This window comes from Micropterus salmoides, unplaced genomic scaffold (genome assembly GCF_014851395.1).
Source record: "Micropterus salmoides isolate LMB-PRFRI ecotype aquatic unplaced genomic scaffold, ASM1485139v1 Ms_hic_scaffold_7, whole genome shotgun sequence".
Classification (NCBI taxonomy): Eukaryota; Metazoa; Chordata; class Actinopteri; order Centrarchiformes; family Centrarchidae; genus Micropterus; species Micropterus salmoides.
The window spans coordinates 21114199-21141519 of NW_024044459.1; the positions used below are offsets into that span (position 1 = coordinate 21114199).

At 39.3% G+C, this 27321-nt stretch overlaps 1 protein-coding gene across 2 annotated transcripts in view; it reads left to right on the plus strand.

Moving 5' to 3' along the window:
* The first annotated feature begins 14222 nt into the window (after window positions 1–14222).
* The window catches only part of pde4d (phosphodiesterase 4D, cAMP-specific), a 207137-nt gene continuing 194038 nt past the window's right edge, over window positions 14223–27321 (plus strand). The window contains exon 1 of one of the 2 annotated variants that reach the window (XM_038703070.1): window positions 14223–14342. The gene's annotated coding sequence lies outside the window, so the exon portion shown is untranslated. Of the gene's footprint in view, window positions 14343–23301; window positions 23479–27321 lie in introns of those variants that run through there. The other variant, XM_038703071.1, reaches the window with a different exon arrangement.

A 27321-nucleotide genomic window follows, 5' to 3' on the forward strand; every position in this document is an offset into this window, starting at 1 on the left:
CTTAGTGCCGAACATTGTATCACTTGTGCTGCATTGCTAAATGGAACAAGACTGCTACACTATGACAATTTGTAGTTGATTAAAATGCAACCACTTTACAAGCATCTTTGAAAGGGTGTTAATTAAGAACAAAACCAAATGAGCTGGTTGAAAATCTTGGTTTAGCCTTGTGGTTGGCAATTAATGTCTTTCATGATATACTTTCTCCACAATATTTGACAAACCTATAGGAAACATGGTTGTGGGGAAAGTCAATGCTGGCGTTGTAAAATTCCTATTTGGTTAAGTGATGCCTAGACCTGATGAGCCATTTTCACCAGTAGGCAGTGCCATTGCACTGAGGTTGTATACAGTTTTCAGTGCATGTAAAATCACAACACACAATAGAACTTCAAAATCTTTAAACTTTAACTTCACATTCATGGCACCCCTACTATAAATGACTTGTCTGACAAACACTTGAGGTTTTTTTTCATTCTCAAAACATTCACTGTAGCTCCTTTTGTGGTTATCTGTAGGATAAGGAATTGTGAATTGCATTTCACTGCTATTAGTGAAAAGCTTGTGTCTCAAATGTTTTTTCTGGAACAGAATAATTTGCACCAACTGCATTTTTTCAACCAGTAGCCTACAATTTTTATTCCAAATTATTAGTATTTCAGTCCATAAGAACTTTGCTGTAAACCGGAGGGTCGCCTATTTGAGTCCAGCTTGGACCAGAGATACGGAGTGTTGACTGGTAGCTGGAGAGCTGTCAGTTCACCTCTTGGGTGCTGCTGAACCCCCAACTGCTCAGGGCACCGCTCTAAGTGGCAGCCTCCTTACTGACATCTCTCCATGTGTTTAAGCATGTGTACATATAATACTAACATTAACAACAGAGTGAAAAAACATTGAATTTTCCTTTATGGGATTAATAAAGTATGTCTTCTTCTAAATCAAGGAAACTAAATTAGAATCCTGCAATATGTTTTCCAGCACGACAATGAGCCCAAGCATAAAGTCAAAGCAACACACGAATGGCTTAAAAACATGTTAATGTTACAGAGTTCAGATCTCAAGCTAACTGAGAATTTTTGACATGACTGAAAATGCTTTTCACTCACTATGTCCATGCAACCTGAAAAAGCTTTTTTGTGGAAGAATGGGGGAAAATTGCAGTGTCCTTTTGTACAAACCTGACTGAGACCTATCCACGCAGACACAAGGATGTAACTGCTCCCAAAAGTGCATCCTCTAAATACCGACTTGGAGAGGGTGAGTGCTTATGCAAACAAGTATTTATAGTTTTCTGTGTCAGAAAAACCACGTTAAATCTACTTTGATTCAATACTATAACATAATCATACCGCTGTATATACAGTTGTATACTGTATGCACTAAATCATTGTCCAATGCAAGTATTTTAGATTTCAGATATAGAACAATATATAAACACAGACTCACATACACACCCCAGGAAACAGGAGAGCACACTGACCTGTCTATTAGAAATCAGTACGTCCTTCTGCAGGTAAGTGGTACATAATGGTGCCGCCACCAACCAACAGCCCCTGAGCTTGTTACTGAATGACACTCAGTTGTGTGATGACAAATACAAGAGCTTTTCATACATAAAAGGAAGATGACATCAGCACAAGATTACAACTACAAATGACAGAAATCATTAAAATCTGTTTTAGTGCCGATATAAATGTATTGGGGTAAATAAGCGTTGAAACTAACCCGTTAAATATAGAGATGAGAGCAGGCAGCAGGACAGCCCAACCCTTGGGAATGCATGGATGATTGCTCTCCGCCATGGTGACTTCCAACAACCCCCGTCTGTCTCCAAGCCACCCTCACAGCTCCTTCCCTGGTTTTACTGTGGGTGAGGCCGAGATAACTAGGTCATTATCAGGCTGAAAGTGTGAGACAGCTCATCATTACAAATATGTGTAACACAAATGAGTCAGTGAGCAGGATATGTTCCTGCTGTTCGCTACAACATAGGCAATGATTTAAAAATAAATTTCTTGATGTTAGAAACATTTAAAGCCACATTATCTTGTCATTTTATCTTAAAATAACAGCTTCAAAATCTTTTCGATGGTACTCTGACTTGTAATAGGGAGATTAGCGTCTCTGTCATTGCCACTCTGGGCCCACACACACTAACAAGACTCTTCAGCAAGCTAGAAGTAGCTAGCTCGATATTCTGAGTAGGAATACTTTAGGAGAGACTGAAGAAGACGTTGTAGGAGGAAGAGAAAAAGAGAGCGTGACCGGAGCAAGAGACCCAAAAGAGTAAATATTGGACTGGCTTTTACTTGTTGGTGAGAGCTTCGTGAAATACAAGGTTGGGCTTGGACTAGTGAGTAATATTAGCTGGTTTGCTACGTCTTGTGTTGCTGCACTTGCTTGATGTTTGGCTGTTGGCAAAGTTGTCCACTAGCTACTTTTTGATTATAACTAATGTAATCATAACAAAAGTACATGTGTACAACAGTCCATATTTACCAAAACTGTTTATAAGTAAATTGCACTCCAAGTTGCAAAAAATGTCAAATCTTACATAATACTGCTTTGAATTGTATTTGATCATTTCAGTGTTTTCACATTTGAAATTGCACCACACGTTTTACAAAAAATTGCAGAATGAGGAAAAGTAGAAGTGGCAAAACGATGATCAGGATAATGTTGAGTTTTAAAAAGTTACAACAAACTTAATGTATTCCAGTGTTTCAGTGTTTTTCTTCAAATGTAAAACTGCAAGATTTTAGGCCAGGCAATTGCATTAGAATGTTGATTAAACCATTGTTTGTCCTCTTTGTAATGTGAAGAAAACTGACACCTCTTTGTTTAGTGCCAGAAGGATTGTTTTGTTTTGACTGTTTCATTGACACTTAAGATAGGGTGTCAACCATTTTGGAGACAAGCCCTGTTGTTCTCTATGATTAGTTTAGAGCAAAAGACTGTTTATTCCTGTAGATTGAAGGGGGGTTTCACGTCTGAGATCGGTGCTCTTTTGTTCGACCAAAAGGTAGAACAGTAAGGTACACCCTTCCCAATTGGGTGACGAAGAAGTCAACCAAACGACCAATGGCTATGGACCTAAGCCATTTGGAGGAAAATGGACCCACCCACATACCTGGAGGATATTAACAATTTATTTTGTGAGAAACAGGACTGTAAGCTGTGGATCTGGGAGGAGAAGCAGCTTTTCAGTCCACTGCTGGAGGCGGCTTTAGCTCAGTCTGTTAGGACTTGACTGAAAGCTGTAAATCTGAACGGAGGACCAACTTTTCAGTCCACTGCAGTGTTATTTGTTTGTTCTGTAATGCCATCTCTTTATTCACTAATTTTTGTAATTAAATCTTTTTGTTAATTTTCATTGGACTGAGCCTCTCCTTTCTCAAAATCTGAAAAAACGCAACAATAATTAACATCTGCCATTCCCACATTTTAGATTTTTGTGTTTGTATGAAACAGTGCTGGGAGTAATGCATTACAAAAGTAATGCAATTACAGTAAGGTTTTGCTTTTTGCTGTAACGCAGTAATATAACGCATTACTAAAAAAATCAGTAATATACCCGTTACAATCTCAGTAACACTTATTACAATGCATTTTAACACGAAATTAGGTGGTGTTTTTTTTTTTTTATAATACACCAACACCAAGAAACATTTCGGCAGCAGAAATACAAATTCATGAGGAAGTGTAATGTTATTTTCTGTTGCAGGAATAATAATAATAATAATGATAATCTTTATTTGTAGAGAACTTTTCAAAAACAAGTTACAAAGGGTATAAGTGTAAAGACAATAATACCCAAGAGACAATAATACAAAAACAATATAATAAAATTAGTAAAATACAATAAAATAAAAGGGATAAAATAAAGACAGACAACAGACCTCTGCCCGAGGATCTCAAGGTACGTGCTGGTGTGTATGGGACTAAAAGGTCAGAAATATAACAAGGCGATAGGCCATGAAGACCTTTAAAAGTGATCAATAGAATTTTAAAGTCAATTCTAAAACATACTGGGAGCCAGTGTAGTGAAGCTAAAATAGGAGTAATGTGGTCATATTTCTTTGTTCATAGTTGTTCACAGACACGCAAAACTTTCTATTTGTCAGGTAGGATGAAAACCATTCTAGGGCAGTACCAGAGATCCCCACCCAGTGCCTCAGTCTGTCTAACATGATGTTGTGATCAATGGTGTCAAAAGCAGCGCTAAGGTCCAGGAGTACCAGGACTGAGCACATGCCTTCATCAGCAGACATTAAAAGGTCATTGGTGACTTTAAGCAGGGCAGTCTCAGTGCTGTGGTACTTCCTGAAACCAGATTGAAACTTTTCAAATATTTTGTTATTTTCCAGTACAGTGAGAATCTGTTTGGACACAATTCTTTCTAGAATCTTTGCAATAAAAGGCAGTTTTGAAATTGGTCTAAAATTATGTGGGAGGGAGGGATCTAAACCAGGTTTCTTTAAAAGTGGGTTCACGCAAGCCGTTTTAAAATAATCAGGGACACAACCAGTAGATAGGGAGCTGTTAAAAACAGAGATCAAATGGAGCCCAACAGAATCCATTACTTTCAGTAAAAACTTTGTAGGTATTACATCAAGTGGGCCGGAGGACACTCTCATTTGTGATACTGTTTTTAAAAGCTCAGACAAGTCGATGGGATAAAACTGGTTAAAACTCTCTTGTTGCTGGTGAGGAACCTCTGATTAAGAGGCCACGGGGGTAATAGAGGCTCTGATTGACACCACCTTATTGGTAAAATAAGATAAAAACAATTCAGTCATCATTACTTCCAGCTGAGGCACAAGGAGGGATTGGGTTTAGCAGCTGATCCACAGTCCCAGAAACATGGGATTGTGTTTATGTGTACTAATGAGTTCAGAAAAATAGTGTGTTCTCGCATCCTTAACCATGTTATTGTAGTTAATTAATAAATCCTTCAGACTGAGGTAATGGACTTGGAGACTGGATTTTTTCCATCTGCGCTCTGCTTTCCTGCATTCCCTTTTTAGGCTGCGAATGATGTCATTAATCCAGGGTTGCTTACTAGCTTTAGACGTAGGCCTAACCTTTAGAGGAGCAGTAATATTTAGTGACGACAAGCAGATATAATTGAATCGACCAGATTGTTGGTGTTGGAATCAGACAGGTGTTGGCTTTGGCTCTGAAAGAATGCGCAAAACTTTGAAACACTTTGTTCATTAAAGATGCGAGAACACACGGAGCTTGGTGAGGCGGCATGAGTAACAGGCGAATCGCAGCTAAAAACAATACATCTGTGGTCAGATATGGTCATGTCCACTAATTCCACAGAGGAAATGCTGACACCCAGGGTAAAAACCAAGTCCAGTGTATGACCACGGTTATGTGTTTGCCCTTTGACATGTTGTTTGAAGTTAAAAGAAGTGGCCATATTTAAAAAGTCAGTTGCATTAACATTGGTGGGGTCATCAACATGAATATTAAAATCGCCACAAAGAACAATTCTGTCATAATTTAAAACCAGAGTAGATAAAAATTCAGGAAGTTCTGAAAAAAATCCTCCAGGCGGTTTTGGGGGGCGATAAATTATAACAAATATGATAGGTTGCAGCCCTCCAACTTTAAGAGTGAGAACTTCAAAGGAGTTAAATTCATCACAGTGTACTTGATGACATTTTAAATATTTCCTATACACGCTCACTAGCCCACCACCACGACCACTGACCCTCGGTTGACTAAAACAATCAAATTGAGGTGGACACAGTTCAGCTAGCTGGCTATAGTCATTCATTTGCAACCAGGATTCAGTTAAAAACAATGGTCGAGATTGTAGGCAGGATGCAAACTACGGGGAATCTTGGCTCCTCTGAACAAGACAGTAAGAGTTAGCTCCCCTGATAGATCATGCGTAAATAGATTTCTATAGGCTCTGTGTTTGTGCTTTAACGATTACTTTCATTAAATAGCAGTGAAAGTAGCTCAAAAGTAATGCAAAAAGTAGTGTAAAGCATTACAGTTCAGATACAGTAATATTGTAATGTAACTAATTACTCTCAAATGACTATTATTATAGTAATCTATAATGTATTACATTTTGGAAGTAACTTGCCCAACACTGGTAAGAAACATAACCTCTGATACTGTCAAATGACAAGTGGGTCACTAATTAGGTAAACTATTTCCCTACCACAACCCATAATTAATTACGTAGATGTATTGCAGCTTCAGTCCTAATTAGCAACAGGCTGTAACAGTATTTGTGCAGTGATATTTTTTCTGCAATCGATTTCAATTTTAAATGGACCATTGCCGGTGGTGTTAAAGTGCAGTTTAATTGGATTTATAGCATTTCATCCATATTAGTCACCCAAAAACCATTTGTAAAAGTATCTTGACGGAAAGAAATTACATTTGTGACAGCCAACATTTGGTTGGCCCTCTCTTGCTCTTCCTTTTTGGGTGTGTTTTTTTCAGATGCAACACATCTGAGTAGACTGGGCTCAGGAGGCAATAAATCAGACCTGCAAAATCCTCTCATTCTCTTCCTCTTGCCTGCCGACTGACATTGTTGTGTTGTTTCATACCACTCCTCACCACTCAGACATTGCATACATACTGATCTGCTGACATGGTATTTCTTACTTAATTTACTTAATTAAAACATGTAGTATTATTCATTGACTGTGTGGTCTCCCTCTTTTGTCACATAGTGTGACAAAAGGCTAAATGAATAGATTTTTGAATGTCTAAATTTCTTACTATGAACTATGTGCTCCTGCATGAAAGCAACATTTCCTGCCAAAGTTAAAGGAGTTTGGTTATTTCACAGCAGAGTCTGAATCAAAATGACGGTGTGGTTATCAGATTGTATTGACTGTTGCCTGGCAACAGTCAATACAATCTGATAACCACACCCGCACAGTCTGTATGAAGGAGATCAACTTTTTGGAGAGGTAAACTACTAAATAATACAGATGCATTTTGTCCAACTTCATCTTTGATTGTTGCTCACTGAGTAATTCATATTTAAATCTGCAATAACTCATTTCTGGGTCCTCGGGAGCAGCAGAACTCAGCTGCAAACACAGCACAACATAGGGGTGGCAATGGTCGCTAAGACGCATGCCTTTGGTGTGAGAGCCAGGTTCAATTACGACTGTGACCCATCCACCATTGTGTCTCTGAGCAAGACACTTAACCCCTAGTTGCTCCAGAGGAGTGCAACCTCTGACATAAATAGCTAAATTAATAAATATAATATTAATAAATATAAATGTAAGTTTCACCTCTTTAGTTGATACGGTAAACTTGTTAGCAAACATTTGCCTATTTTCACATCCAACAGATACGGAGCATAATCATTCCTTTGGAGTTGTGTTTCTGGCGACCTGGCGAATGTGAGTCCAATTTTCACGTGCCTTTTACCTTTGTAGCCTGAGGGAAATATCTGGTTCTTTAGCTTCTAAATGCTAACTAGTTGCCTACTTTGTCTGCCGTTTGGTGCTGCGTAGGTTTTTATTGTTGCAGTTCGAAATGATGCTATGAGAGCCGTGATTCTGATCAGGTAATTTGCAGGCTGGAATTACCAAAACAATGAACTGAAAGAGGCTAAACCCCACAGTCCCGTTATACTGATATGTTGGTTCACAACTTTGCACTTTTCACATAAAAGTAGCCATGTGATCCATAGTTAATAAAACAATAAAAAAGTATAAGTTATATCTACTTTAAGTCTTTATAGGCTTTAATGGTGGCTCTCCATACAGAACAGGAGTTGTCACACTATGCCACAACACCTTTGTGGCATAGTGTGACAACTCCTGTGACATGAATGACATGAAACAAAACAAACACAAAATGTATTGCTGTTTACCTCTCAGGAGGACTTTCAAATGGCAGTCACGGTACACATTAGGGGCTGATTGTAGATAAGAGAAAGAAAAACACAAGATGGTAAATGCTTTTCTCTGTGGATGCTGTAATTCGCCAGACCACGGCGCTTCCAGGCAGTGGCAGCATTGTGTTTTCTTAACAGTGCTGGTTGTGACTCCTGACCACACTTTGGGAAAAAAGTGCATCTGTGTGTCTCCTGATTGTCTGTCTCACAGACGAGTGACAGCGCCTTGGAAACTTTGCAGTGAAGTACAACAATGAACAAAGAAAAGTACTGATGGTACGGGAGAGAACAGAAGGTGCTGGAGGGGAAAAAGAGACCTCACAAACAAAATAAAAAAAGCATCTTGTTCCATAAACCTCAGTAATATGAAAAAGTGTAAATTCATGCGTATGTGCAGTGACTCAATAGATGAAGGTGAATCTAATTGTGCTTAGTCACATCTCTTTTAGTGAGCAAAGTGTTGCTCAGGTGGTCTGTTAAATCCTTGATATTAACAAGAGCAAAGCAGAGTAGGGTACTGTGTATGTGTGTGTTTGTAGTGGTGCTATGTACTACTGAGTCTGTCTGCAGAGAGCAGATGGCTCCCTGAGAATAATTATTGCTATTTTAGATAATTGTGGGTATTTGGCTGCACTAATAATAATCTATTCTTCCTCTGTCCCTTTCAATGTCTCCTTTTCCTCCCCTTTTGAAGATCTCTTCGGAGTATAAAAGATAAAATAAGTATGATTTGACTCATTAAAATTTAAATATCAGACACCCCGATCAGGGTGGCAGAAAAGTGAGGCCCTGCCAGTGTGCTGCTCTCATTGTACCACCCTGACAAAGTCTGCTTTCGCTTGTCTTGCCATTAAATTGAAGATGTCTGTGTGTGAAACTGATTTGATTAGCACTTTGTATGCTTAAAAAGAATTTAAAAGTTTTCATTACTGGTAGACTACAGTGATGCTCTAGGGAAAGAGTACCTTGTTATAATTTCTGTGTTAGATGTCAGATAGTTTGCTTCAGGCGCCTGTGTGACTGTAGATATTGTAACACTGTTTTGAATTGTAGGTAGTTTTGATGTCAGACTGGCCTTGAGGCAGAACAGATGAAGATTTCAGTGTCAGGATCACTCTTTGGTAATGTTACGGGCTGAAACTAAATTAAATCATTAATGAATCTTGCAATCGATGAATCTTTTTCCTGTGAAATATCAGAGTAGTGAATTAGGCCCTTTATGAATTCTCAGAGCCCAATGTGATGTCCAAAATGTCTTGTTTTGTTTGCCAACTGTCCAGAGCTAAATGAAAAAAGCAGCAAATCCTCATGTTCATTTTTTAAATACTATTATATATTTATGTATAGAGGTTTGCATTCAACTCTGCAGGCAATGTGGATGTTGTGTGCACCTGCACATCTCTACATGCATGATTTCAACTGTGTGTTTGTCCCTTTGGGCAAAACTTTGCAGAACACTGAGTACCCACACCTCACACCATGAATAACATCTCCTTCCCCCTCTGTGATGGTTGCTGTCAACAGCTTTTGCCATAATTCTGGGTGCACAGCAGTGGAACAAATACAGTGTGTTTTTGACCGAGGGATGTTTTCCAGGTACTTATCTATCCCACTGCAGTAGGGCCTATATAATTTGATCACCGTATTGTCTGTGAGAAATACATTATAAGTTGTTGATTTTTAGGATTTCACTGTAACTTAACTTGTGAGAAATTAGCATTGGTCACAGGGTTTTTATTCCTATGTTTTAACATAGACCAATCAAGAGACAGAGAAACATCTGATGCCACATACATTTGCATTTTCATTTCCTTTTCTTCTTCTTCTTCTTTGGGTTTTTATGGCAGCTGGCATCCATTGAGTTGCATTACTGCCACCTTCAGTTTTTATTTACCCTTTGCTTCCATTCATACTAAATCTGCCTATCTAATCCAGTTGCCCTCAGAAAACCAAATATCCATTTCCTACCCTCCACACTTTCTCCATACTCCAATAAACTTTTTACTGTATTATCTATCCGTCCTATTTTTTTAACTGTGTTATCATTTCTTGTCTTTCCTGAGTAAATTTCCTGCATGTTATAAGAATATGTTCTGCTGTTTCAGCCTCCTGACATTGTTCACACATTCCTGTAGGATGTTTTCCTGTAATTAAAAGTGTGCTGTTAAGATTGCTATGCCCAATTCTCAGCCTACTTATTATCACCTGCTCTTTCCTCTTTGCTCCCCTGCTTCTTGATATACCTACTTTGCTTTGGATTCCGTGTAAATGTCTCCCTTTTATTGCATTATCCCAGCTCTGTTGCCATTGTTGATTTACACTTCTCCACACTATGCCTTTCCCCTCTGATTTTGATAATTTAATGTTGACTTCAACATCTCCTTTTTTAACTGCTTCTTTTGCCACCTTATCTGCTTTCTCATTTCCCTGAATTCCCGAGTGTGTAGGGACCCACAGAAATATAACATTTTTCCCCTGCCTAGCTATTCTTGAATTCCTAAATAAGACTTCATAAAGCAAGTCCAGGTGACTTCTAGTTGTGCATGTCTTCATGCTTATAAGAGCTGACACAGAGTCACTACATATTAATATTTCCTTATCACTAATTTGTTCTGTCCATTCCAACGCCATCAATATGGCAAACAGTTCAACTGCAAACACACTCAGACAATCAGATGTTCTCTTGCTAAGTTCTAACTGATACTTAGGAACTACAACTGCAGACCCTGTTGTATCTGTTTGCATGTCCTTTGACCCATCTGTGAAAATCTGAATACTTTCCTTATACTTACATTCCCTATAGCTATAATATACACTAGTTAAATCGGCATTCTTATTATTGCGTTTAATCTCAAGTAGTTCCACATCTACACATGGTACTTCTAATTCCCAGACAGGTCTGATAGGCCACACCACATTTGCGCCAAACTCTTTATCATATGCATTTCCTTTCTTAGCTCAGGAAGAGTTTTTGAGTGTATGCTAATACTCATTAATACTATTATACAAATGCTAATACTCACCATTTGTTCATCCTTCATCTACCATTTGCTGGCTGTTGTTTGCTTTGTACTTGTTCTGTACTTAAGGAGAGAAAATGCTGAGTTCGGGAGAGTAACCATGCTTTCTCTCCGTGGCCACGTTACATAAAGAAATGATTCAACACATCTATTTGACTCCGTATTCTTTGGGAAGGAATTATTTTCCTTGACATGTCTTCCAACAGTAGAGTAAGTCTGGTCTGCTGTGCTGCGTGTCAGCTGGTTTCCCTTTGCACTGACAAATTACACATGTAAATCTATGAAATTGTATTTGTTTAAATGTTCTTGCTGTTTACCCAGTGTGTAATGTTGTGATTCAACAAGTGCAAAACAGGAACAAAGTGTACACTCTTTGCATAGAATTAGCATAACCCTTCCACTCTTGTGAGTTTGACAAGCCTTGGGGCCATCCAGTTTTGTACAGTAGCACTCTGCCTGTTTGGCCTGTTTGTCCCCGAATGCCTGCCTGCTCTACTGCCTGTATCCTTGTCTACCAGTCTTGCTGGCCAATCTATATCTGTTTTACAACCAACACATAAAAAATGAAAACCTGTGACTCGAAATCAATAGAAAGATTTTTTTAAAAACTGCACTTGTACGAGAGATGGATGAGAAAGTCTGCAAAGGTAGTCTGATTTGAATATCATCACTATTATCCACTGTGTGAAAAATGGCTGGCTGTTACAGCTGTTCATGCTCCAAGTCAATATTTGGTTGAGGGAAGGTTACCTTCAGGTTTTATGCGAGTGGGGACCAATGGTAACACTACCTTTAAGATGTGTTTTCAGAAATGTTCAAAGGTAACAACATCAGAGTTACATTTCCTGGATGCGATTTGCCGTTTTCTCATGTCTCTGAGTGTTTTTGTGAAATTTTTGGACTCTTCCTGTTTTGTTCATTCTTGTCATTGTAGTTGTTGTATTGTCTACATGAATCAGCAACACAAATACAATGTGAGTAATATGATGTTTTCAGTTGCTTATCAGGATGAGCCCCAAGCTGAACATGTTTCAGAGATGTGAGAAAGGACAGGGGACAGACTCGGCAACCGTTGTCCAGGGGGGCCTCTCATAGGGTACACACTTTAATTTGATCAGATTATTCCTGATGTTTGCCATACACAGTGTTTTTACATTGGTGGGGTTTTTTTGCTCTCTGGCACCCTTCAAGCTTTTCATGGGTGTCATTGTATCCAGGAGTACCATAGCTTTCAAGTCCTTATTACCTGAAGAGATCCACATGTGCACTGACTGAATTGACCTTAGTTTGACCTGCAGTCCTGTTCAATTTAAAATGGTGCTCCAACAATTCACTGCACTTCTATAAAGTTGAAAGACTTGCGAGAGACACATTAAAAAAACAAACAACTTATTGTCAGAAGAAAAGCATTACACACCGCAATACCCCTACTCTTAGACCCAAGCTGCAAAAAAGCTGGATCCTACATTTCCCATAACACAATGATGAACTAGTGTCTTCTCATTAGACCCTTCCTAAAATAGGGTAAAGTAAAAGCCCATCTTTTTCCGTCTGTGTGCCACCAATTTGTAACACAGAAGGCTTTCTGTTTTTAATGTGAAGTCTTAAAGCCCATCTGAGATAACCTTTATGACATCACTCCGGCATCACCAGGGTCATCAAACATCTTTACTTAAAGGAGACCTGTTATACTGCATTTCCAGGCCATTGTTTTAGTTGTGTACCTGTGACTCCTCTATAGTAGCTTTGCATGATTCAAAGTTCAAAAGTTAATTTTCTAACTTATACAGGCACTTCATGCTGGCCCTCATTTCAGCCAAATAAAATATGCACACAAAGCTTTGCGCACACTATATTTTTTTTCATCTCAGCTCCTTATCCAAATGTTCTAGATAACCAGGCAGCAGCTCAAAGTCCTGCCTGACTAAATTCTCCTCTTGACTAAGGTGAGAATCTCTCTTGACCAAACACCACAGCTCCAGTCCCTCCAGGGCAAAAACAAAGGTGTCTGAGTGTGTGTGTGTGTGTGTGTGTGTGTGTGTGTGTGTGTGTGTGTGTGTTTGTGTGTGTGTGTGTGTGTGTGATTGGTTTGGAGCCTAAATAAATATGACACAGTCTGTTTCAGCTGTATACAAGTAGAGCAGACGTTCGTGGGACTTGCGACACAAGCCAAATATGTCTTGTCAATGTGTTGTTACACAATTTTCAATTTACGTCTCTGTAGGGTACGCTGTATTCCCGGTGATCTCTGAGGCAAGAGAGAGTCACTTCATCTCTGGGAATTGCAAGTGCATCTGTGAGTGCGCTACTTCATAAAATATGTCAAAACAGGTATTTCTCTTTATTCCATCGTCTGGGGTATATTCTCGTGACCAAGATCTTAAAACGTTAGACAAGGAAATCATTTGAGGATTCACTGACCTGTCATTCATCTCCAGAAGGAATCCCCTCTTATCTTGTCCCTCATTTAATGTGAGCTGATATTAAAGGAATAGTTCAATATATTGGGAAATTTGCTTTCTTGTTAAATTAATCTTGTAAATTGATTAATTACACTCTTGCATCTTACAGCTCAGGATAAGCTGGAGTTAGCTTAGCTTAGCTTAGCGTAAAGACTGGAATCACATAGACACAAGTAGCCTGGCTTGGTCCAAAAGTAACAAAACCCCCCTACCAGCATAGACAAGACTTCAGAAGTCACTTCTGAAGGCCATGAAATAGTCCGGCTCAAAACCCTCTGTAAAACCGCAGCTTGTTGTTTTTACACTGGGGTTTTTGGACCAATTAAACAAAAGAGAACGTGTTAATTAAACTTTAGAGGTGCTGAAAAAAATCTATATAGCAAGAAAAACTTATGACACTATAAATAACGAGTAAAGACATCTTAGCTGTGTTGACGAATCTTTGGCAGCCATTAGCGGATTACACAACAACTTCCAGAGTTTTGTCGTCTTTCTCTGTCTGCTTGTGTATTACTCTTTCCAAATGGAAATGTTTCCATAATAGTTCTATTCTAATTCCCCCATAATGTAAATACTACATCAGTTCTTTCCACTCTGTCACACTCCTTGTGCTCCGTTTTAAAAAACCCTTTCCATTCCTCTCCAGTTTGTCCACAACCATGGGAACTTTAAGCAGGAGGGGGGGGGGAGGCCGGAGCATGAGAGGCGCATGATTGGCCAAGAGGCAGGAACCACTCTGACATGATTGGCTGTAAGCATGAGAGCTGTGGGCAGGGCTCCCTCCTTATTCCAGAGAGCATCAGTGAGCAGCGGAGTGGGACTTGCTGTGTTAGAGATGCACACCAGATACTTGTGTTTGTTTTGGTTTCTCTGATTGGGACTCTCAGAGAGCGGCCTGAAGACACTGTACGGTAGCCTGGAGTGGATAAATAAACTCTTTCTGGAACTTTCTCAAAAAGATATAAAGTAAGTTTTTACGTTACTCTATTTTCTTTTCTAACATCATATGTTGTTAACCGTAACTGTAGTATAGTAGCTCTTCTTGCTATGGCTTTACTATTGGAGCAAACTGACACATCACATCAAAAGTAGCTAATTGTAATGACATTTGCACAAAATGTGATTTGATAACAAACGCACACAAAGATACATTGTCACAAACTCTTCACCACAGTTTACATTCTGAAATTAGAAGTTGTATGAATGCATGTGCAAGTGTGTGGCACATGGTATGTGCATGAGTGTTTGTGTTTATGTATACATGCATGGGTATGCATGCCCTAAGATGTATACATGCACATGTATGAACTTACATTCTGTGTCTTTGAACGATGCAGTCTTGTATGTTAGGGGAGGGAACGGTGCAGTGCGACTTCACAGTGACCAACCTCATCAGCAAACTTGTCACTGCAATGCTTCGCATTGACAGAGGAGCTCAAGGACTCCCCTCCCAAAATCTCCTGGTGTGACTTTCAGGCTGCAGGGTAGAGGTGGCAGTGGCAGTAGTCGGCTATAAATAGGCCTACTCCAAATTGCACTGCAGTCACACATAAATTCAGAGGAATAAGAAACAACACAGTCATTGTTTGTATTCAAGTCGGCAGCACTTCTCGAAAAATATAATTTAACTCCTGTGTAAACACAGACACATTTTGAGTGTAAGTGAATACCCTCTTTGTTTTACTTCAATATTATAAGAACAACACCCTTAACAAGGGGAGGAGGGTGAGAGAAAGGCAAACAGAGGTGGACAATAGAAGCTGACAGAATGTGATAGCATGTGTCTGTCAGTGTGTGTGGGTTTGTCAGGATGTACTTAACGTCCAGATGAAAGGGTGTGAAAAGTGTTTGCACATGTCAGAGTTTTCCTTGTTAAACTTCCATATGTGGCAGAGTGATACTCAGCAACTTTCAGTTGCGGTTCCCTTTAAGCGGGTTATCGCCTCTGTTGCTCAGTCCCTCAACTCCCTTGATTTCCATAGACATGCTTATCAAATTACTAGTCAAAGCAGCATGCTATAGTGTGATGACTTTACAAATGTTGCAGTCCATACAAGGAGCTCATACTTGTCTTGTTGGTGATGTGTACTCACTTGTATGAAAACAGGAAGAGTGAGTTTAAAATGTTACATTACATCATTAAACACAAATTAGACCCAGGAGGATTTAGTGGTGAACCAGCCGACCGTCTAACAAACATATGGACCTGTTTCATATCCACTGCCCCCCCCATAGGTGGAGACAATAACTCAAACAGCGCTGTTACGAACTTTGTGTAATAAAAAGCAGCTTGCCATGATGGCTCTTTCAAATCGGCATATTCATTTTGTTTTACTTAGTTTGAAGCCATTGTCATATGACATCAAGATGAAATGGATCCAAACAAGCTGCTTTCTCTTGTCCTTTGTTGTTTCATAGCAGGGGAACAAGCCTGCTATTTCTAATATCTACCTGTCTGTCAGCCTCCTTGTCTCAGAGCCCCTTTATTGCGGTGTAGAACACAGTGAGCCTTGTGTTGTACCTGACCTCTACTATGCAAATATATACTGTCAGACTGCCAGCCAGCGCTGCCTTCCAACTCCACGAGGATGAATCCATGAGATGAGCGCGTCGCACAAAGCCCATTATTTCACTGATGCATCACCTGAGTGCTGAGATAGAGGATGTCGTCAAAGGCTGTGACTCTGACCCATATGACAGGGGGGTCCGCGCTCTCTTCCTCAGTTCTAGTTCTGTGATGAAGCATCTAGTGCAGAGATCAGACCAAGTCAGATTAGGCTGAATAATGGATGGCTGCGCTGACTCGACAATGTCTGCTTTAAAGCCACACAGCATCCGCGAAAATTATTTTACTCCTAAAAACCTGTTTGTGTCCTTGTTGTTATGTTGCCCCAGGTCTCTTTTCTGAATATCGCTGCTTGCCAGTGCATGTGAATGGGAGCGCAGAGTAATGAGCTTGGCTCGATGTAGTTTGTGTGACCTGTACAGGAACAAAAAGTATCTGCACTGCTGCTGTCTTGTCAGTCTTCTGAAGGAGGATCTCTGCAGCTGGGTTCGCTGTATGTGAACAAATCCTCACATTGGCCTCACTGCTGATGATCGGTTAGACCTAAACTTAAAGTGACATAAACCACGTTTCCATCTGAACTTCAAGCAAATTGAAAGCGAACTTTTGACATAAAAAAAGGAATAAAAATGTGAATTAGGTGCATTTGGAGCAAATAAACAAGTCTACAGCATGGTTTCATCAGAAGTTGGTGGTATAGGCTACGTTACGCATGGCTGTAATAAACAGAGTAGAAGAAGTAGAGGTTGCAAACCGGAAACAAAACCAGTTGTTTGCCAACCACAAAAAAACCTCAAGGACTTCTCCTTGAAGAAGAAACAAAAGTTTCGCAGTCGCAAAGAATAATTTAGTCTCATCATCGGCCCACGTGTACCTGCTACTAAAAATATGTTGATGGAAACACAGCTAATGTTGACTCAATGATTATCTTTTTGTTTGAGTTTTCTGTATTCGGATGGCCCTGGTAGCGGAAGCAGCTATGAGTGATATAGCGAGTGATGTAGCTATTATGAGTTTCCAGAAGTCAAGGGTCAAGCAACAGTAGAGGACTGCAATGCTGCCAGTGAAGTTAAATGTCAAAGGTTTCCCTGAGCCCTTCTTGGCATTTTTTTAGTGGGAGTTAATGGAAAATTATATAATTTGCTTCCCAAAGCATATTCATTATTGTAATAAAGGCAGTGTTTGTTTTCCTCTGTTTTTCTGGCAAGGGAGAAAATGCAAAGTCCTCTAAAGCTCTTGTGCAGAAGCACTGCAATATGCATACATACACACAGACATGCACACACAAACGTGTGTAAGCACGGAATGCCAAAGGCATTAACTATCTTTTTATTGGAAACTCTATTCCTATAACAATAAGCAGGAACGTCTCTGTGTACTCAGGCCTTTCAAGGGACTTTGCTGGTCTATCAAGCTTCAGTAACAGTTACTGGGGTGTTGATTGATTGTAAAAGTAAAGTCCTTTAAAATAGATGCTCGAAAGGTCCACAAATTACTTCTACATCTGTTTTAGCTTTAAAGTGACAGGAAATGGGTTTTTGGGATCGGGAATGGATTGTTGTTTAGGTAAAAAATCTTCCCTGCCTCCAGATGTTTGGCGATATTGTCATGAATCCAGTGATGACTGTGCTGTTTGATATTAAATCCAAGGTCAAGTGTGACCTTTGAGCCTTTAATGGAGTCTTTTCCCTTTGCACGCCCTTAAAAGGCAGCACCATAGGCATGGCTTAAGACCATCTCATGACATATAATGAGTTACAAAGACATGTCCAAAACAGCATAGAGGAAAAAGTACATGATGATAAATGTGTCACCTCCCTTCTACCTCCTTGTCTCCCTCTCTCTCTGCAATAGAGTCCAATAAACGCTGACCTTCAGCACAGCTGGATGATATCAAGGGAACTACGACACAACGTCATATTATTAAGTCACACTAGTATGGTCTGCAGCCTTTAATTGATGCAACATAAACAGGGACTGACGAAACAGATGACGATCTCTGAGGATCTCTGCCTCTGCAGCAGCATCTGTGTGTGTGTTTGTGACTTTGTTACGTTAGGCAGGAAGAATGACCTCCAAGGGACATGAGAGAAGAAGAGGAGGCGAGAAACAGCTGGGGCCTCAGGTTCAACCGTAGTAGTCCTGGCCTGGATTGTAGAGGGACTGGGTCAGAGGGTTGGGGGGCTTTATAATGTCTCAAGAGAGGGATGGTATGCGCTGGTCATCTTTTGGTCATCTCTCACACAGCACTTCCTGGTGCTTTGTTTAACAAATAGTAAATACTCTGTTTTCCTGCGATGCTGAAAACTTTCCATAAACAACTGTTGACATTTTCTAAGTTTGGACTGGGTCATGGCAATGTTGCTCTTAAAAACATAAGATGTAGACAAAAAAAACGCGTTGTGCTTCTACAGACCTGGGCAGTATTTTCTTTGAAACCCAACTCCTTTGTTATGTTTTTTCACATAATCCATTGCGGTCACGCACACAAACACACACAGGGTCTGCCAAACACTACGCCGATGACTATCTATAAAAAACTTTCAACAGTTTGAGAGTAGACAGTAAAGACAGTAAGACAGTAAAATAAGTGCATTCAGCATTAAATGACAGTCCCACCAATGTGTCTCTAACAGAGAGTCAAACAACTGGATAGACTTGCTTTGTCAACTTGTCTCTGACTGAGAACTGATTGCATTGCTTGAAGTGAGCACACAGTAATTGGGGCAAAGCGCCTTTGAGAGCTGGTGTTTGTGCAAGGAAGGGATGAATAAACATGCGGGGTGGCACATGGATTATTGTTTTTTTGTTTCCTGCAACAGGACAAAAAAAATGACTTCTTTGACTCTTGATATTTGCATTGAGCCTCCACCTTCCTCTGAATGATATCTACTATGTACATATGCTTTCTTGCCAGTAGAGACGGCTTGCCAGTTGGCAAGAGTTACATCAAACCAAGGGCATTGTCAGGTATCTTATATTATTTATCAGGTCATAGCCCTGATAAGTACCCAGCTTGTGAATGGAGTGAAGCCAGCTAGCTAACATTGGATCAGGCAGGCTTTGCTTGCACCACTACACTCACATGTAGAACCCTCTACCCTCTGAAACACATATTCCGTGCACCTTTTATTCTGCCAAATGGATCGGCAAAAGTCCAGTCATGTCACATCAGGACAGCCTTTTGGAAGAGCAATCGTGTTTTCACTGTGGGCTCCACTGTTGCAGCCTATAATTCTATTTCTCCTGGATAACGGGTGGGGGTATGTTCGAAAAGAACTTGCTCATATGAAGTGTTCTCCACCCACATCAATAGTGAAGTGTTAATAGCCCTTACGAACTGCCACACTTGAAGGCATGTGTCATTGAAAGGTACAAGATGCAATAATTGTTTGAATACGGGGATAATGGCACCCACTTTCTCACCTCCGCACACCTGACCAATTGCTGCATGCTGTAAATCATTATAGCCCCATTTAGTCATGTCTACTTACTTCGTTTTAACTCTAAAGGGTCTGACAAGTTTTGGACTTTGAACTAATTTTCACAAATTAAACTTTAAATGAATTCATTGTGTTGACTATTCGAGGCGTTTGTCAGATATATATGTTGATTGAACTTGGGTATGTAAGTTATCAGTTGAAAAAAAAGCGGGTAATCAACTAATTATTAGGGTTGAAACAAGTATCCGGTATAGATACTTTTTACGAGTACGATTATCACGAGTACGAGTTCTGTAAAAAGTTTTCTAATACATAGGGAAACTTCTGATTAACCCATACCAATTTCAGGTTTAAATAACTAACATCCAGTAAGTCCCAGCCCACATCCAGGTTAAGCCCCGCCTGTTCCAAGTATGGCTACAGATACAGATAATTTAATTTGTTGAACAGATAGGCAGACAGAGAGTGGTGTATTTGCTCATTCCTACTAACTGTAGATAAGTCATATATTTAAATTCCAACCAAAATATAGACACTTTTGTGGTAAACAAGAAAGAACTAGTGCCACCATTAGAGGGGGTACTGGACACCGGCCTTATACATGTAAATTTAAACAAGTTTGAAATTTAAATCAGAAATACATGTCGGTTAGACGAGGTAAGGGAAGTTTTTCTTGCATTGATGAAATAAAATATTTATGTATTGTAACTCAAAGTATGAGGTTGTAGCAGGTTATAAAAAACAATGATGAGACAACTACAACACTGTAGTTATATCAACTTTATGAACCTTAATTTGTTAGTTAAAACAAAGGCAACTTGCATTTTCAAGTTACACTAACTTGAAATGTCCTTACAGTGCAGGAATGTCTGATTTTCTGTTAAAACTTTGGATGCAGCCTCCCCAGTTGTGACAGTGGAGAGGTGGGAGGAGGGGGTTTCAGATGCACTTTTGCTGGAGTACACTGTGATTAGGGGCTAGGTTGTGGTTAGCCATCACAGAGGTAACAGGATAGGACTAAAGAATAGAAAAACTCAAACTGATTTCAACTAAACAAAGTGCAAAACACGAGTCAATGTGGGTCAGCAATGAAGGTAAACAGGCCTACTGTAACTTGGCTCCAGCCCATTCACATAATCATTTTACTGTGATATTGGCTTCATGGGAAACACAACATTCTTTGTGTCACACACTTATAAGACAAATGTTTTAGCTTAAAAGCAATAGGTAGTGTTATTTTTGTTGCACCATAACATCTATTCTGCCCAGCTTTTTGGTTTATGCTGCTGCCAAACCTAAAGCTGATGATACACGGGGCAACTTTTTGAGCAATGTTGCTGGGCAATCTTGCTAGTGGCAAGTCCGACTATGTTTTGAACAGATAGCGGCGGTGCGGGGCAGGTGGTGGAGTGGTGGGGGAAGGGGAATATGGTAGTAATCTTTACTCATTACCATTGACAGCAAGGTTGCCCTGCACGATTGCTCTAAAAGTTGCTCTGTGTATCATCAGCTTAAGCCTATATGTACTAATAGTGATCTTTTAATATTTCATAAGAGGTTGTTGTATGCTCTTAGACGTGAGTTTCTGTGAGTTTACAGTATAGGTTAACAATCATCACATGTATTCATGACGTGTTTTGGATTTAGAAAAATCTCACTCACTTAATAGTACTTTATCTGTAATGTTTAGAGGTGCTTTATTGTGGAATGGCTACATGGTGGTAGGTGTCTGGCTCAATATATTTCTCTCTCCAATCTCTGTTGTGCTAAGTGTGGTGTGTGAGTACGGGGTCAACGCCTAAAAACACCAGATATCAACTTTGTTTGTAATCTGTATTCATATAATATATATATTTCATGCAATTGCCTGACTGAAGTAGTATTATGTACATTAGGCATATTTCACTCGCCAAAATATTTTGTACACAGTCAGCAATGTAAAGGGCGCTGAGTGGTCAGAAGACTACAAAGACGCTATATAAATGCTGTCCATTTGCCATTTAATCTACACTGAGAAGCACACCACATAATCTTGTTGTTATAGTGCAATAATACAGTACCAATAATAGCTCATCCTCACTTAGAGAGATATCTGAATGTCTCATCATAGTCTTATCCTCCTCATAATCCCATTTATCTGTTATTTATCCATACACGGATATGAGATAGGACTGAACACAGATGCACTAAATGTTCTCTTGAAATGAAAAGTAATTATGCAACATGAGACCCATAAATAGAATAAAGAGCTGTATTGTTTTTTGGCTGTTTGCCTGCATCCTGTTTTCATTTGTATGCTGGTTCATACTATACAAATGCTTTCTGTAGTAAAGCGTCACTCTCTATTTTGCTTTCTCACTCCTACTCTCAGTTTCTCTCACCACCAGTGGGTGGGAGAGTCCTCAGTGAAGTCTTAGGGTCTAATTCCATGTGACCATCTAAGGATGTCAGCTCACAAGCCTGAGGCAGATCTCAATGAATCTCATATCTCATGTTGATCTGTAGAGATGGGTTTGCACATGGCTTTATCGCATAAATCAGTCAAACAAATGATCGAGTTATACAGTAGCAGGGCTTTGAAAAATTAGGCGTACTGGAGATAATTTAATAGATACATTATTTTACTGAATGCATATGAAATATGTGCTTTGCTGCATACTAAGGTAATCTGTCATGGAGTAGTGGACTTTCTACTAAAATGAGCCACACCATTGGCTTGTTGATGAAATACAGGGTCAAATAAGGGTTGTGTTTACATTATATGCACCAATTACATAATAACTGTGGGTAATCAAGCATTTGTGATAAATCTGTTCTGCTGTCTACTCATTCTCTGAAAAATCAAGAGGGCACGGACTATGATGCTCAGCCTTAAGTAACTGGAAATGTTTTCTATGGATGAACAAATTATATTTAGTTTTATGGTTGTCTGTTATTATGTAGACAAGATGCCCGCATTTGTCTGTGGTTATGCTGCTTTAGACTGGCAAATCTGGTCATCGCAGGGGTTCACTGGAGATTGGAGCCCATGCCTCTGTGTATTTCTTCCTCTGGAAATGTTTTTATAAAAATAAGATTACAGATATTTAATCAGTTTTCTGGCTCTTGTCATATTATCAGAGGCAAAATGAAGCCTCAGAGGGTGGGCCTTCTTTATATAACATGACAAGAAATCAGAAAGACATATCACCTCAGAGTTTTGGCAGTCTTTTCTTCAGCTGAGTGGTTTGTCTGCTTTGCTTACTTTAATCCAGTTTAACATTCACACATCCTGGCCAGGGGAGGGAGCTCCTCCACTGGCAAAACTGGCATTCATTGCATGAACCATAATTTCTGTGAACCATATGTTTCAGTAGTGCTGGGTTAATTTTTTTACCGCCCCTATGTGCATTTCTGCTAGAATGTAATCATGTGGTGTGCAAATTAAATGGGATATTTATATGATCTCCAGTCTAATACAAAACCTTGTGTAACTGTGGTTTGACGTTAGCTTTCAATATAGGAGGGTGGTTGTTGCTCAAACTCAGGGCTGGATTGCAGGCTTTGAATGTAGCATTGTTAATGTCTGAGGGCCTCTAAGGACAAAAATAAAGATACACTCCTCTGCCCTCACTATGCCTGCAGGTGCACAGCAAAGAGCCAAACACACCCTTAATAAAGGTTGCACAGCAGTTGGTCTTTCAAGTCTACACTGGAAGCAATAGTGAACACATTTAATGGTAGAAAAAATAATAAATAAAGACCATAAACAAGGGGAAGATGAAAGGTAAAATAAGTTATTACGGTAATAAGAAAATTCGAGTAGGCTAAAATAATAATAAGTGACTAGCTGTCAGATTAGGGTCAGTGAAAAAAGGGTCAATTTCGACACGAAACAACTCACAACACGCCAAATCTTCTACAGGCAGCTAGCCTTAACTTTGGAGGCATTTGCTAGCTAACAGCGTAGCTACTTAGATAATTGTGGAGTTAGCGGGAAGCGTTAAGTTATTGCTACTGTTTTGGTGGACCCACCTCAAGCCGCTGCGCCAAGTTTAACAAATCTCGGACCAGTCGGCCCACTCCGATGAACCAACCCTTCATCAAACTCCCGGTAAGTCAGCAAACAAACAATAATATATAACTGTTAACTCAACTTAAGTAACAAAGTGTTACTTGCTGGGATTAGTAACTGTAACGTTAGTGTATTTAATATTACTGAATTTCACATTGTGCACTGCGAGTCCACTAGACTAGCTAAACCGATAACCGGTAACGTTAACAGTCAATGATTGCTAACCGGTATTTTGAATATTGAATTAACAACACATTAATGTGAGCCTCTTACTGCTAGCTTATACTGTAATGGCTAGCTTGTGTAGAACAAAACTGATTGTAGCCAAACTAAATTTGCACAACAACAAAATAACAATTACAACACATTTATGGTAAGAGTACCCCACCTACAGATAATACTCCCACAAGGGTATTTGGGGCGTAAGTTAGTTAAAATATTTGCTTGATCACAGATCTGACAGAACGCCGGGTAACAATGTCAGTAAGTTAGCGACAGAAAACCAAACTGAAGCAGCCGAGAGTGACTGCGGAAAGTTTAGATAGTAATTGTATGATTTGTAATATACGGTACATAACGTAGTTTGCTATATTTTAAATAAATACTTAGTAAATGTCTGGGTGCTCTTTAATATTGTGTTTGTATTTAACGTTACTTGGGAAAAAATCTGCCAGGGCAGGGAAAGGGTGTAGAGAGAAAATATGTAACACTGATAGAGCAGACACATTTACAGGAGCTAAAGCTGTTGTGCCAAGAGGAAAATCGTGTCGTGCCATGGCTTAAAATGTTTTAATGGGCTTGGAGGCAGTTTTTTTCTCTCTCTGAGTGTGTAGAAAGCCTCTGATAGTGTGACTGTGCACTGTGAGCTTCAGGATGAGCAGGAAATAAACAGCAAATTAGAAACTAAATCAAACTTTGGCGTGGATTATTGTGCTGACACTGCAGTGCAATCATTACATTTTCAAGTTTGATTTACAGTTTATGAAATGAATGTTTCATCATGTTTGAAATCGATAAATGATGCCAGCCCCCAGCATAAATGCAACTGTCTTTGCATCTGTTTATAGTTTGGTATATTTCTCAAGCCTGTGTTAACATAGTCCTTCTCTAACCAGCCAGGTCATTAGATGAAGAAATATTGACCTTGTATTAAAGCTGCATCAATCACTGTTTTCTTTTGGCCCCTTGGGGTCAGTGAAACAAGCTGTAGACACAACATTGGCACATTTGCCTTATGAAGGTTTTGGCGAACGTTTTAGCAAATAGTTATAGTTATAGTCACTAACTGTGTCTGTCAGCTGTGTGCTGCTGGGGAGGTAGTGTATAGTGGACCTATCAGAGAAAACAAACAGCTGCCAGCTGTAGCTGACAGTGTACTTAGTGCAGTTGCAGACTGGAAACTCAAAACATGGAGCTGAAGGACCTGCCCTATTTAAAGTGGCATTAACTGAAATTAAGCTGCATTGCCGTCTTTTGTCAGTCACGCGTGTCCCATCTGATGGGAGAGATGCATGCTGAGATTGGGCTCACCACTGTGCGCCTGCGGTTTTCTGCTGGGCTGTGTGGATAGGAGTGACTCACCCCAGCTCTGCAGTTCCTACTTCTGCCTTGGATCAGTGATGTCATTAGACTGTAGTAGAACATGAATATGAGAGAAACTGGATAGTAGACAATGCCTTGTGTGTGTAAGAGGGATGAAAAAAGAGGCTGTCAGTTCAGGATAAAAAGCGAAACACACCAGAAATGCATCAAATTGTGCTTTGTAAACAATGTATAGTATACATTTATATAGTAACTGTGGATAAATGTAACGATACATTTAACTAATGTTTCTGTGTCATAGTGGAGGACAGAAAGCTGTCTGGAGTGAAAACTTGGTGTGAGACATACAGGCAACTGCAGCTCTCTGGGGACCTCTGCTGGCAGTTCAAAGCAGTGGAGCACACCGTTTTCTACATCTACACTATGCATTCAATTGAAATGTAGGAATCTTTAAAATGCAGTAGGGTTTAAATTTTCCTAATTTTATGCTATTTTACACAGAATACAGCCACAGACAACAGTCTCTTTCCTCTAGCAAGCCTCTAAATTGGCTCTTAATACACCTCACAGTAAAATAAGATATACATTCTTACTTGGACATAGACTATATTTTATGGCCAAGACTAGTTAAATTACAATAGAATTAAAAAGTGATTTGGTATAATTAGCCAATCTATAGTCAGATTGGTCTTATTATATACCAGTGTAACAATATATTGGGCTGATATTGACCTTGTAATAAAGCAGCATTAATTAAATTTTTTCGCATTCAGTGGATATAGAGCACCGTTAATTTGGAGTTGCTTTTGTGTCCACTTGGTGAATGTAAGGTCTGCCAACAAAATGCTTCTATTTAGCTGCTAAATGCCCCACTATGTCCACTAGCCAGTCCCTAACTTTGTCTGTCACCTGTGTGGCACTGTGGAGGTAGTGTACTTTGGGCCTATGTAGGGCTGGACAATAAAACAATAACAATAATAATCGTGATATATATTTTTTCAATATCAATATAATACATTATTAATAAATATTCACAAAATTTTTGATTTTATTCACTTGAATCATACACAAATTAGGACTTAATTTTTATTAAGATGTTTATTTTGTTGAGGAAAAAGGACTGAAAAAAGCTTTTACTTTTTTTACTCATGCATATTTTATGTATAAAGATTTTATCATAATTGTTTTGAATGTTCTACCTTAGGTTTGTGAAGTGATCCACTGTTTGGAATCAAGTGTTGACCAGAATTTCTACAATTAAACTACAATTAACCATCAGGTTTCTTCAACTTTCACTCAGGAGCAGAAATCAGCCTTTAAACTTGAAAGAAATAACAATTTGACACATATAATTATCAATATCAAAAGATATGAAACTTTTTATCGTGATAACATTTTTGGCCATATCAAGCAGCCTTAGGCCAATCAGAGCATTTTTGTGGAAGACAGCTGCCTATTGTGGGTGAGAGTGCTGAGAGTGAACCAAACAGTATAGTTGCAGACTGTAAACACAAAACAGTGAGCTGAAGGACCTGCACCATTTATGTTGGCATTAACTGACATTAAAGATAAATGGAAGTTTGTACCATTATATGCTGATACATTTTTGAAAGACCATCAATCAACATGAACTCTAATGACAAAAGAGATCTCCTTTAAACATTCATTAAGTCATGAACATGATACTTTAAAGGGTTCATTTATTATTGCACTTTAATGGAGTTGTGGGACTTGCGACATGTGACTTATTTATTTATTTATTCAAATATTTCAGTGAAACAAGTGGAACTTTTCCCTCCGGTGATCACACCAGACGTTAACCTGGGTAAATGGCATCTCAGATAGTGGTGCTAGTTTTACTCTGTTGCAGCAGCTCCCATCAGCTCGATGATGCAGACTTATTTTAACATAAAATCATCACCACATTACCCGCACTGCTCAGCAGAAGGTTTGAGTTCAACTCAGCAAACTGTGGGAATAGCTGTCTTACATGTTTTCTAAAGTGTGTTCATGAAACGAATATAATTTATTGCATTTGAACGCATGACAAATCCAGCTACAGCCTATACAGCCAATGTGTAGATGTGACATTGCAGGGTCTCTGGAAATAGTTCCCAAAGTTGCATTTCTGTGTCAGCGTTGTCATCGCTACTGGCTTCAGGTGTGCTGGATCAGTAGATCTTTTAGTGAAAAATGTAGAAAGGTGACCCATCTTTAAGTGGCGAGTGATGAATCTGATGAACTCTCTGGAGAACCTGGAATAGAAGCAATTTCAATTAGACAAACCCTCATTGTCAGTGCCTGGTTAAATATCAGACTGTTTTTAAAAATACTCCCACA